The following is a 12,286-nucleotide window of genomic DNA, read 5'->3' as shown; positions in this document are numbered from 1 at the left end:
CCTCTGTGATATAATGCCAATGTGTGGGATGCTACATGTACAGTTTTATTTGACTTTTTCATCTGTGACGCAGTTTGTGTCTGGGTCCTGACTGTGTCAACCATGGCAGTAGCGTAATCATTGGCAGCCACAATCTGTTTCACTATGTTTATTACTTGTTGCACGTTTTCTTTGTTCAAAAATGGTTCAAATGGCTCTGAGCAGTATGGGACTTAACATCTGAGGTCATCAGTCCCCTAGAACTTAGAACTACTTAAACCAAACTAGCATAAGGACATCACACATATCCATGCCCGAGGCAGGATTCGAACCCGCAGCCGTAGCGGTCGCGCGGTTCCAGACTGAAGCGCCTAGATCCACTCGGCCACACCGGCCGACTTTTCTTTGTTCACAGGTATTTTAGTTGCGGTATGGTAATGGACCATTAGAAAACTCTAAGTGCGAGTTCTTTCAAATTTCGCCATTACATATAAAGATCGATAACCAACTAAATGATGCGGTTTTTTATACGTTGAAGTAACGTCAACAGGAGAAAGCATAACCATACACATCAAAATCGTTACGTAGAAATGGAGAAGAGACAAACGCACTTGAAAATGCGACTCATTTCCCGACAGTCATCGTGCAAAATACAATTAAAATAAGATCTTAAATGGTTGCAGAAAAGTTATATATAAATAAACACAATACTTTTATATGTCTGCAGAATGACTTCGCTTTGAATTCTTGGATGTTTTGGGCTCTACCGGACTTTGATCTTCACGGACAGATCACCAGCTATTTCACTTACTTTACTGCAGCCGCGCATAAATTTCTGAATATATTAAAGTGTTCATCAAATCTGTGTCGCTCTCTTTAAATTCTGCTTGTGTAAATAATACCTATTCCTGAGTACTGCTCGAGCGTTTGGGATCCCTATCAGGTCCGGTTGAGAGAGGACATAGAAGCAATTCAGAGGCGGGCTGCTAGATTTGTTACTGGTAGGTTTGATCATCACGCGAGTGTTACGGAAATGCTTCAGGAACTCGGGTGGGAGTCTCTAGAGGAAAGGAGGCGTTCTTTTCGTGAATCTCTACTGAGGAAATTTAGAGAACCAGCATTTGAGGCTGACTGCAGTACAATTTTACTGCCGGCAACTTACATTTCGCGGAAAGACCACAAAGATAAGATAAGAGAGATTAGGGCTCGTACAGAGGCATACAGGCAGTCATTTTTCCCTCGTTCTTTTTGGGAGTGGAACAGGGAGAGAAGATGTTGGTTGTGGTACGAGATATCCTCCGCCACGCACCATATGGGGGATTACGGAGTATGTATGTAGATGTAGATGTAAATGCGATATGATGTAAAATACTACAATCGTGTGATCATCGCCAAAGATAGATCCAGAGACCTAGTACTGGCTTGAACGTCATGCTGAAAAACTGCACTGGAGGCTAACTAGATGATCCAGCTCAAACCTCAGCCAGAGACGAGTACGATGTCAGTTGGGCCAGCTCTCCACACGACCGGAGGCAGCTTGTTGACTCGCGCTCTGCCCTCGACGTAAAGAGGCAGCCGGGACGAGGGGCCACGGAGAGGCTCCGGACGTGGCGCTGCGGCCGCCGCTCGAGCAGCGCCGGCGGATGGCGAGTCCTAATGACGCGCCGGCCGCCCTCCGGCCGAGGGCGCAGGCTGCACAAAAGAGGCGGAGGCTGCTGCTTAGTCAGCCGGGCGCGGCTAATGACGGAGCGCCGGCGCGTGCCGCTGCCAATGGAGGCCGCCGGGTAAGAAGCGCCGCGTCAGCGCCGGGGCTCGAACCCGCGCCACTCTGTTGCTCCGCGGGCGGCGGCCGGCCAGGGAGCAGGCCCGCGCTGCCGCGTCAGCTGGCCCGCAGCTACAGGCCTCTGTTGCTCCTCCTCCCGCCCCCGCAGCAAGTGCTGCCGCGACCCCTGCCTCCGCCCCCCCCCCCCCGGGTGCCGCCGCCGCCTGTTACGCCGCCGCCGGCCGCACAGTAATTTCAGTGCCATTCTTAACCCAACCGCCCCCACTTACCCTGGATTTTTTGCAGCAGTGGGATGACTTGCGCGCCTCAGCGATGCAGATTGCCGTACCATAGGAGCTAGCTGTAACATCATAGTGTTTTTCACTGTTGTACTCTTTCAACTCCACCATTCTTTGCAAGCCCCCTAACTGTGTGCGGCGGAGGGTACTATTGGTAACTGTAACTGATAACTGATTCCCCCGTTCCCTGTTCCACTCGTAACGTCTGCCACTGTAATGTGCACACTTGTTCCTGTTAGTGCTGTAAACGGAGCAGAACTGGTACCAGGCATTCCCTTGTGATTCTTAAGCAAGTGTTCGCTATTACTAGTTGCAATTTTGTGCAGAAGTTTATTAGTCTTCCTCCTCTCTCATTCCTACTACCAATCACACATTTTTCCTTTACCTTCTCCTCCTTCGCCTACAACCGCATTCCATCTTCCATTTCGTGCAGAATTGCCCGTTCAATATATAATTTCTCTATCTCTTCATATAGTTGCTCTATCTCTTCATCTTATGCTTGCCACGTCGGCATTTCACCTGAGATTTTTGGATATCGTGTTCTTCAGCGAATATCCACTTTGCTGATAAATTCAAATTTCTTATATCACAAGAATTTCAACCAGTTATATTTGCATCAACCACCAAAGTATTCCCGAAATTTAGTGACTACAGAGAATCTGTACCGTAAAGGTACCGTTACTGATGATACAGAGCTTCGATGAATGCCATAACGTCCAACACATTTGAATGTAGAAAGGCAACCGTGTACGTGAAGTCCTTTATGAAAAATTAAAAGGAAGGTCCGATTTGACCGTAATATTGATGTTTTATTGACAGCAAAATCGATTTGCAATCACATCATCTTCAGTGCTGTGGTGCACAAATCAAACTCAGACACTGGTATCAAGTTATCAGTAACCAAAACTGAGAAGCGGTCACAATTTATGTATTATTCCTCTGGTCAGTCTCTCGTTAAACATCCCTGCATGTCATGTCGATCTTCCGTTTTTGTTATTCCAATAAATTATCCTCAGAAGTGAGGTACTGGCGTTCTTTAATGTCCCTTGCAGTATTATTTTAAATTATCTGGAGATTTAGGATTTACTGTGTGCATTGGTGTTTTCGGTGCATTGTGATATGGTCATAGAGTTTCACGTTACTGTAGTGATTGATAAAACACTTTAACAAATACCAAGTCACGTTTATGTTATGGATGAGCAAAGGGCTCCCCATCTACAAATATCTCCGTGCTTGCTCCGAAATAATATTTCATACGGGAAATCCATTTCAGTTGCAGGGATTATGGTCATCACCATTCTTTCTAAAGTAACGCATGGGTGAAGTAGAGCCACGATGGAAAGGAGAATCGGAAAATGTTATACGTAATGGATCTGCGTACCTAATGTTCTTTTTTTTTGTCGAAAAAGTGAAAATACTAGCTCATTGTAATGTATCGTGGCAAACACTGCAGTTCTGCCGTCGGCGTAGATGAAATAGGCGCCAGCGTGCAGTGAGGCATAGCTAATACTAAACTGTTCCGGTATCAACTCAACGAAATTTGGGCCCGTGAGGCGCGGTGCGCCCCTTGCCAGATGAAACAGCGAGATTGAAAATTTTTCAGCCGATTTGGCAGCGATATCGGCAGTGGGTACCAGCGCTCCAGGCGGCCCTGTCCGTGCGACTCGCTGGGACGTCGCTTTCGTTGACATTGTGCATACAGCACCGTGTCAGTTACCACCACAGTCAAACGCTCAGCCAAGCACAACACCGTACACAATGACGAATACGGGACAGTAAGCTGTTTGGATCTACCTTCTATGAATGTTCAGTCGGAAACATAAACAAATGATCATCGTTGGGGTTGTGAACGTTACATGAATACATCCTATTAAGCAATGAGGTAGATAGCATAGGAGACGAAAGAATTTGAAACTGTTTACCTGAAATGGTCCAACGTGTCACTTGAGACCCACATTCTTGCAATGAGAATCACTTACGTCATTGCTGCAGATCTCACGACATGAATTCTCTGGTGTGAAAGTGAAATATAGATGGATTTTCCAAAACTTCAGACGAATTAAGCAAAAGAGAGTACAATCGTTTGCGGCAAGCCAGAAGGTTAAAAATCTTACGTCTAGTTTTCGATGACGTGTAGATGGGCCTGGGTTAAAATGATTAATGAGGACTCGACCGCAAACTTTTCAAAAGAATCAAGCAGGTATTCTCCTTAGCGGTTTAAGGAAGCCACGTAATACCTAAACCGTGATGTTCGGAAGTGAACATGGTTCTCATTGTTCCACAGTATGGGATCATCTCACGCGCTCACTGTAGAGGTATTCATAATTCAACTATTTAACATTTCGAGACAGGCAAAGCAGAATTTACGTAGCCAGTGTATACGTGATTCTTGATCCCATGACCCAATATAGATACAAGAACCGATCTACAAATTTTACCCCAGCTTACAAACAGCGTGTTGTCCGTAAAATTCCTCAGATCTCTGTGCTTGCACCAGGAGTTTTCGGCTGTGCACACCAGTGATTCCTGTAAAACCTTTAAGGACAAACTGGACTCCAATGAGCAACTGAAGAGTCTAGTAATGAGTTAATGACTTTTTTATGTGGAGTGTTGGAAAGAACGCTTTGAAAGAAGGAAATACCACCCACCTATTCAACAGAGCTGCCAAATGAAAGGTATATGTAGACATAATGGGTGACGTATTTAGCAAAGTTATGTCTCTCAAGGTGCGATGACACCACCTTCACTAAAATACTTCGTTCAAGAGACAGTGAGATGCCCAATGCTCTCGAAAAGGAAAAGTTCGCACAGTAGCATTTCAAGAGACGGTGTTGGATCCCGTGGCAGAGGTTTCCACAGTAAGTCCCTGCTGGTTGTGGAAGGCAAGGTTCGACGAATACGTGCTACTAATGGAGGAGCACAAACATCGTAACTACCGGGTGATCAAAAAGTCAGTATACATTTGAAAACTGAATAAATCACGGAATAACGTAGATAAAGAGATACAAATTGACACACATGCTTGGAATGACATGGGGTTTTATTAGAACAAAAAAAAATACAAACGTTAAAAAATGTCCGACAGATGGCGCTCCATTTGATCAGAATAGCAATAATTAGCATAACAAAGTAAGACAAAACAAAGATGGTGTTCTTTACAGGAAATGCTCAATATGTCCACCATCATTCCTCAACAATAGCTGTAGTCGAGGAATAATGTTGTGAACAGCACTGTAAAGCATGTCCGGAGTTATTGTGAGGCATTGGCGTCGGATGTTGTCTTTCAGCATCCCTAGAGATGTCGGTCGATCACGATACACTTGCGACTTCAGGTAACCCCAAAGCCAATAATCGTACGGACTGAGGTCTGGGGACCTGGGAGGCCAAGCATGACGAAAGTGGCGGCTGAGCACACGTTCATCACCAAACGACGCGCGCAAGAGATCTTTCACGCGTCTAGCAATATGAGGTGTTTTTTTTTTTTGTTCTAATAAAACCCCATGTCATTCCAAGCATGTGTGTCAATTTTTACCTCTCTATCTAAATTATTCCGTGGTTTATTAAGGTTTCAAATTTATACTGACTTTTTGATCACCCGGTGCATGCGCAAGCAGGGGTTATCCAGCACTGACATTGGTGATCATCATTTTGAATTATTACTGTGAGTGTAATATGTCGCTACATGCCGTAAGTTGTCTATGTCAATACAAAACTAAATATCAATTTTCGACCATTAGTTCCTCTTCAGTGAAATAGATTATGATTTTCTGTCATGTATTATTGTGATAGTTGAGGCATTAAAACTCTTGTATTTCGACACACAAAACTTTATTTTTACCTTTTTAAGAAGTCCGCCATTGATCACCATTGTCTCAGTTCTGTTTTTCTGGGGAATGAAAATGTTCTGTAACCCCACATAATCTGCCCTTGGTGGTCTCGCAGCAACAACGGTTCGGATCTTTCAGTGGCGATATTCGACATACCTGCGATCTCGGGCCGCCCTTGCCGCCCAGGACTGGGTCTGGGGACAGAAGGGCAGAACCACCCTGCCTGTGGCGGCGGGCGGCATCTGTCAGCGGCTGACAGCGCTTTCTTCCGCGGCACGCCGGCGGCGTGGGGAGGCAGCGCAAATAAATTATTTTCGCCTGGAGTCTCGGAGCCTGGATGCCGGCGAACTGATAAACGTGTCTTCGGGCACGCCGAGAAAGATGTAGGGGACAGCTCCGCCTCCGAACAGCGCTGCCGCGGTGCAGACGTCGATACTAGCTCTGAAGGAGGGCGACCACCGGTTCATCCCCCTCTCCGCGTGAGTACGTCTCTAAAAACTTGCTGTTTATTCTATGCCATATTCATCTGTAATATTTTTAATGTATACACAATCGTGTGTGAAGACTGCCACTAAAATCGTTTTTAAGGAAGTCATACATACCTTAGGAATTATGTGCAGTGGTAAGGTAAGGAATGAGGAGATTCTGTGCAGAATCGGAGAGGAAAGGAATATGTGGAAAACACTGACAAAGTGAAGGGACAGAATTGTAGGACGCCTGTTTAGGTATCAGGGAATGACTCCCATGGTACTATAGGCAGCATAATAATTAATAATAGAAAAGTACAATGGACCTGACATGACGATGATCAACGCAGTCGAAGAATTCATTTTGTTCGTGAATAACATCATATCAATAAAACTGCGAATAGAAATGACTAAATAAGGGGATGAAAATGGAAAGCGATGCATCATGAACTTGATCGAACGCTATCAAACGGATACTCCAGTATTTCCAGACCTGTTGGACAGTTTAATTAAAATACCATCCTTGTGCGATTTTCAGTACAGAAAAAGCTATTTCCACAGATGAATGGTATCTGATATATGATGATTATAGGGGGCATCTAACGTTACTGGAATTTTTAAGGCGGAGACGACAGAGCATCATGTCCAGAACACAGGTTCGTACAGCCTATTGGCATCTTTCCAGCTTTGAAAAAAAAGTCGAATCATTAGCTACAGGGACATGAGAGAATCACACCGACTTTTCCACTGACAGTTCACTTTAGTGTAAGGACTACAGGGCACGACGTCCCAGGGTGGACTCAGGACAACAGCGTGGAAAGAAGAGTACTCAAGTGTCTGCACTAAGGGAAGAAAGTAGGACTGTTCGACTAGGTGTGACGAACTGACGGAAGACAAGAGCTCAAATTCTGGCAGAGGTTATGTTCAAAGTAGCACCACAAATCTTTGGTTAACGATTATTGGAATTTGAAGCTGGTTTGAGATCTCGAGCTGCCATGTGTAGATCACTGACATAATACGAGTGACAACAGGTGTAGTTGATGCACTAAGTGGAGCTCTGTGGTTTCTGTTTGGGCGGTCAGATCGACGCAAGCGTCCCCATAGACGACCAGGTCAAAAATCGTAGGAAGCAGCAATCCTCAAGGACTTTCCCCATCTCACTCTTGAAATTACGATACGTGCAGCTAATGGATAGAACAACAGGACTAATTTCTTAATTTTAGAAGGGAGCATAAACGCTCCCCAATATAAGGTTCGAATAGCAAGAGCTGTTGCCACACCTTCCGTGATCGGAGTACCAGATGGCGTATTGGAGCTGGATAATGCGGGACCCTATACTGCAGTTCTCACAGTGTACTGTATCTCCTGGGGTGGTCGTGAATTTGAAGTTTATAAATGCCATATATTGATAATTATTGTATGAATAGCTGGCGATGTATGCCAAAGAGTAAGCAAATGGATTATGCTGCAATGTATGTCCTGATGAATATTTCATGGACATTCGAGATTCAGTGTCTGAACTTTCTATTCTGGTGGACTTCTTCTGTTCTTGGACTCGAAGCGGAAAGAACGATTGTCTGAGGCTCATCTTGCTGTAACAGTCTATGTAAGTTGTAAACGAAACAAAAATATAGTTGTTCATGACTTCAAACTTGTGTATGGTACGTAATTATTTGCAAACCTAAACCTTGCTTGTCCTGAGCAGACGTGGCCTTAACGGAACATTGACCATTGTTAGGCGCCATACTAGCTCTGGAAGGCGGCGCGTGGGTCTGCTCCTGTAAACTGAAGGGTAGGCCGAATGTAGGAAGCGAGTAGGAGCCGGTGAGGTACAACTGCCGGTGCAACCTTTTACGTAGTTGTTTGGTCGTCGGCTCGGAATCAAATGGTAGAATCTGGAGCGGCGCTCGTAGAGCTGCACAGCACCAGCTAGAGGGCGCTGTAGTCATTGTCGGTGTAGTAGTGCCAGCCTAGCAGAGCGCACCTACGTTGTGGCATCGTAGCTAGCGATACCACACTAGGAAATAATTAGTAAGTTTCTTTCAGCTCATCTTCGAGACGGGCCGCCGTTTAGGACACTAAACTTTCAGATTCCATGAGCTACGCTGCGGCAACGAATAATTCAATATATTTCACTTTCAGATTTTATCAAGGTTACGAGATAACATCCCAGGCAGATAGGCCTGGTCACAGGAATCTACTTCTAGATCTGCAAAACATTATGCTTGTTATCTTATATTGGTATTCGAGACGAAACCACGATTTGGAGTTACGGTTTTTATTACTTTACGTTGAACTGAACCACGAAATATTATCTTATGCTATAAGCACATGAGCCTTAACTACACTTTTGGTATATATTCAGGAACATCTGTGATTATTCAAGAAAGAGACAATTATTTATAATCCCGTAACCACCCTGAGTATAGAGCTAGTTTGCAGCTTGTTGATCAGCTTCGGGCTAATGGTAATTTTGTGCTATTAATCATTGAGAGAGACAGTGCAGAATTATCTAAGGGAACTGTAATCATAATATTATCATAGTTTTTTCTCTTCTGTTTTGACGTCACTTCATCAAAAGTTATCAAAGCATATTCACAGTTTGAAGTCAAAGGCCAAAAAAATTTTTGTGAAATCTTATGGGACTTAACTGCTAAGGTCATCAGTCCCTAAGCTTACACACTACTTAACCTAAATTATCCTAAAGACAAACACACACACCCACGCCCGAGGGAGGACTCGAACCTCCGCCGGGACCAGCCGCACAGTCCATGACTGTAGCGCCTTAGACTGCTCGTCAAGTCAAAGGGCTTAGGGAGTTAACTCTCATTCACATCACAAAACTAGTTTCAAAGGTAATGCATAATTAACTGATAACTCGTACATCTAGCCTCTCTGGCAAAGAAAGAATTACTACTATTACATTCAAATAATAAATATTACTGTATTATTTTCGTTATTTTTATTAATTACTAATATACGTATATTTATTTATTAAATTGCATTACAACTGGCAGCTTGAGGAATGTACAGGTCGTTTACTGGCCTGCTTGCGCACATCATTTTTCACCTATAGAGCATGTTTGGGATGCGAAGGAAAGATGTACGCTTTAATGTCAGCTTCCAGCGAGCATCTTCATGAACTGTCACAACTTTTGTCTGAGAAATGCCTAGAAACTTCTAAAACTGGCACTCAGAGATGTTTCCTTCCATGCCAAAGTAAATGCAACAATGTATTCGTGCCCATGGAGGTCACGTCTCATACTGATGTTGACGATGGAGGATCGTATGGCATTTATTGGCCGGGATATCCCCTTCGGGTTTCGGCCGCCGTGTTGCAAGTCTTTTTTGTTGATGCCACTTCGACGATTTGCGTGTCAATGATGATGAAAATAATGACGAAGGACACACAAAACCCAGTCCCTTTTCGGGAACCGAAACCGGGCCGCCTGGTGCGGTAGGCTGTAACGCTACAACTGCGCTTCGGAGGCGGACGATGATGGAAATAGGATCTGAATTAAATTTAAGTTCAACATTTAATACTGGTTGTAGACGAACATCTCAAAGTGCTTCATTGTGTAACGCTTTCCTACACCGTCACTGTCGGGACGAACAGTCCCATAGCTACTTTCTTATTTTGTTATTTGTCTGAAATAAAAAAAGTTGCCTCTGGGTGACAGTTACTGACAAAAAAACCATTTGTGAATTATTTCACTGGAGCTTCATAGTGTAACACTTTCCATTTCGTAAGTTACAAGTCCAATACCGAGAGGCTGTGATCGATACATGAAATTATTCCCTAATGTTTCGTCTCCGACTCCCGTCATAGAAAAACGGCAGTTGCATAAAGGACTCGAGGATCCCCTATTTTATAGACGTTTTATACAGGGCACCACCACTCGTCACGCGATACTGATAGCATAATTATGCTTGGTTGCCGCCATCGTTCTCGCTTAACAGGAGTCGATAAGTCATTCTGTTGACGGAAACTCGACACCTTAGTTTATCTAATATCTTCTTCTTTCCTGTTAGTAAGAATTTTTAATGTCTATAGCCTCTGTATATCTGTGCAGCGATGTATCTGCTTAAAAAAATAGTCTCCACAAATTTTATTTCATTGTTGACATCTCAGAAAACATGGTCTCTCACCGATTTGTCAGCATCTTGAGCGGACAGTTCCTTTACTGTTTGACTATTCGGGTCTTTCTGTGGTACCGCTGTATGCTTGCCGACAAATACGCGGAATTCTGTAACTCCAGGTGTCGGTAGTGGACACAGTTTATCTTATGACGTTCATAGATTTCTTTTTGTTCCCTGATGGGTGTACAGATCGTTTAGCCCCGTACCTTGTCAAAATTTTCAGAACGCGAAGACTTGTTAATGGAAGGGATGAATACCTTCCCACTGAATGGCCTTTGCCCCTCGCTAATCCTGGCTTTCTCTCTTCTTGGACGGCGTGTTCGATTGGTCCCCTTATTCTTTCTTTCTTTTGCTTGTGCCTTTTTTCCCGCGTATATGCAGGGTCAGCATGGTTAATCGGATGAGGCAATGTTAGTTTAAGGGGTGGCCGGATGCCCTTCCTGCCGCCACCCACATCCCAGCCCCCCACCCCCCCAGAATGAATTAGTGTATCCCAACTGTCTGCGACTAGTGTAATCCATGGAATAGTGCGAAAGTGTTCAGATGTCTGCGAGTCGTGTAACTGAGGTGGAACGTGGGGATCAGCCCGGTATTCACCTAGGGTGATGTGGAAAACCGCCTAAAAACCACATAAATGCTGGCCGGCAAACCGGCCCTCGTCGTTAATCCGCCGGGCGGATTCGATCCGGGGCCGGCGCGCCTACCCGCGTCCACCAAGCAGCGCGTTAGCACTCTCGGCTAACCTGGGATCCGTCCCCATATTAGAGCTACAATTTTTCTTAAAAGATGACTGTGATTCATCAAATGAAGGACTTATCTCTAATCACGTATTCTTTACTTTGATCCCTCATCGGAATAGATGTTCTTCAGCACCAATGTTAACAGACTGCTCAACGGTTAAGCGTGTGGCTCCTTTTCGTTCGCCAGGAGAACCAGGTCGCGGGAAGGTATGACTGGAGCAGCAGCTGGGCAAACAAAGGCAGGGGTGGCCGCAGCCCTTGAGCGGCGGCGCGTGTGCTCTAATTAACACAACAGCCACCTGCCACCTGCCGCCCCACGTGCCGACTGGCACCCCAGCAGACGTACTCTAACAAGTAGCAGTGTCTCTGCCGCGGCGACGCCTTCGTTCTTCCTCCGTTCGCACTTAGCACGAAACCCAAAGATGACTTTCCCAATGAGTGATCTTCGAAATTGCCCTAAAGGCAGTTAGAAAGTCACAGAACAGCGACTGGTTGCTGTACTGGTAATTAAAACTCTGGTACGGCAGAGAGACTAATGGAAACCGGCTTTGGGGAACATGTGAGAATGGAATTAACTGACAAGCTACGACTGTACTTATTATTTCTCCTGCTGTCTGCGCGAAATGTCGTTATTCCACGAAACAACCGATATAAACTTTGTTACCTACTTGCACGAGTGGTTCGTGTCGGTTGATGACAATGGCTTTCATAATGACAGTGGCAGCAAGGGATAGCACACATCATTCCTTCCGTAGTTACCCAACGCAAAAAGGGAATTTATTAATGGCTTCGGCAAAGGGAGCACAGTGCAACTCGTCTTGTCGGAAAAATGTATATCATGTTGATACTAGCTATCTGTTCGAAAAGGGTAAAACTGCAACAAAACAATGTTTTTGCTACAGCCTGAATCCTGCATTGTGCGCAGGGTCGGCGGGGTTAAGTTCGGAAATGGCACGGTTAATTTTAAGGGGTGGCGAAATGCCCTTCCTGCCGCCATCCGATTTCCCCCAGGATGGAATCAGTGTACCCCAACTGTCTGCGTCTAGTGTAAATCATGAAATAGTGTGAATGA

The sequence above is a fragment of the Schistocerca cancellata genome, chromosome 1 (assembly GCF_023864275.1).
Source record: "Schistocerca cancellata isolate TAMUIC-IGC-003103 chromosome 1, iqSchCanc2.1, whole genome shotgun sequence".
Lineage (NCBI taxonomy): Eukaryota > Metazoa > Arthropoda > Insecta > Orthoptera > Acrididae > Schistocerca > Schistocerca cancellata.
This window is presented reverse-complemented; position numbering follows the sequence as displayed.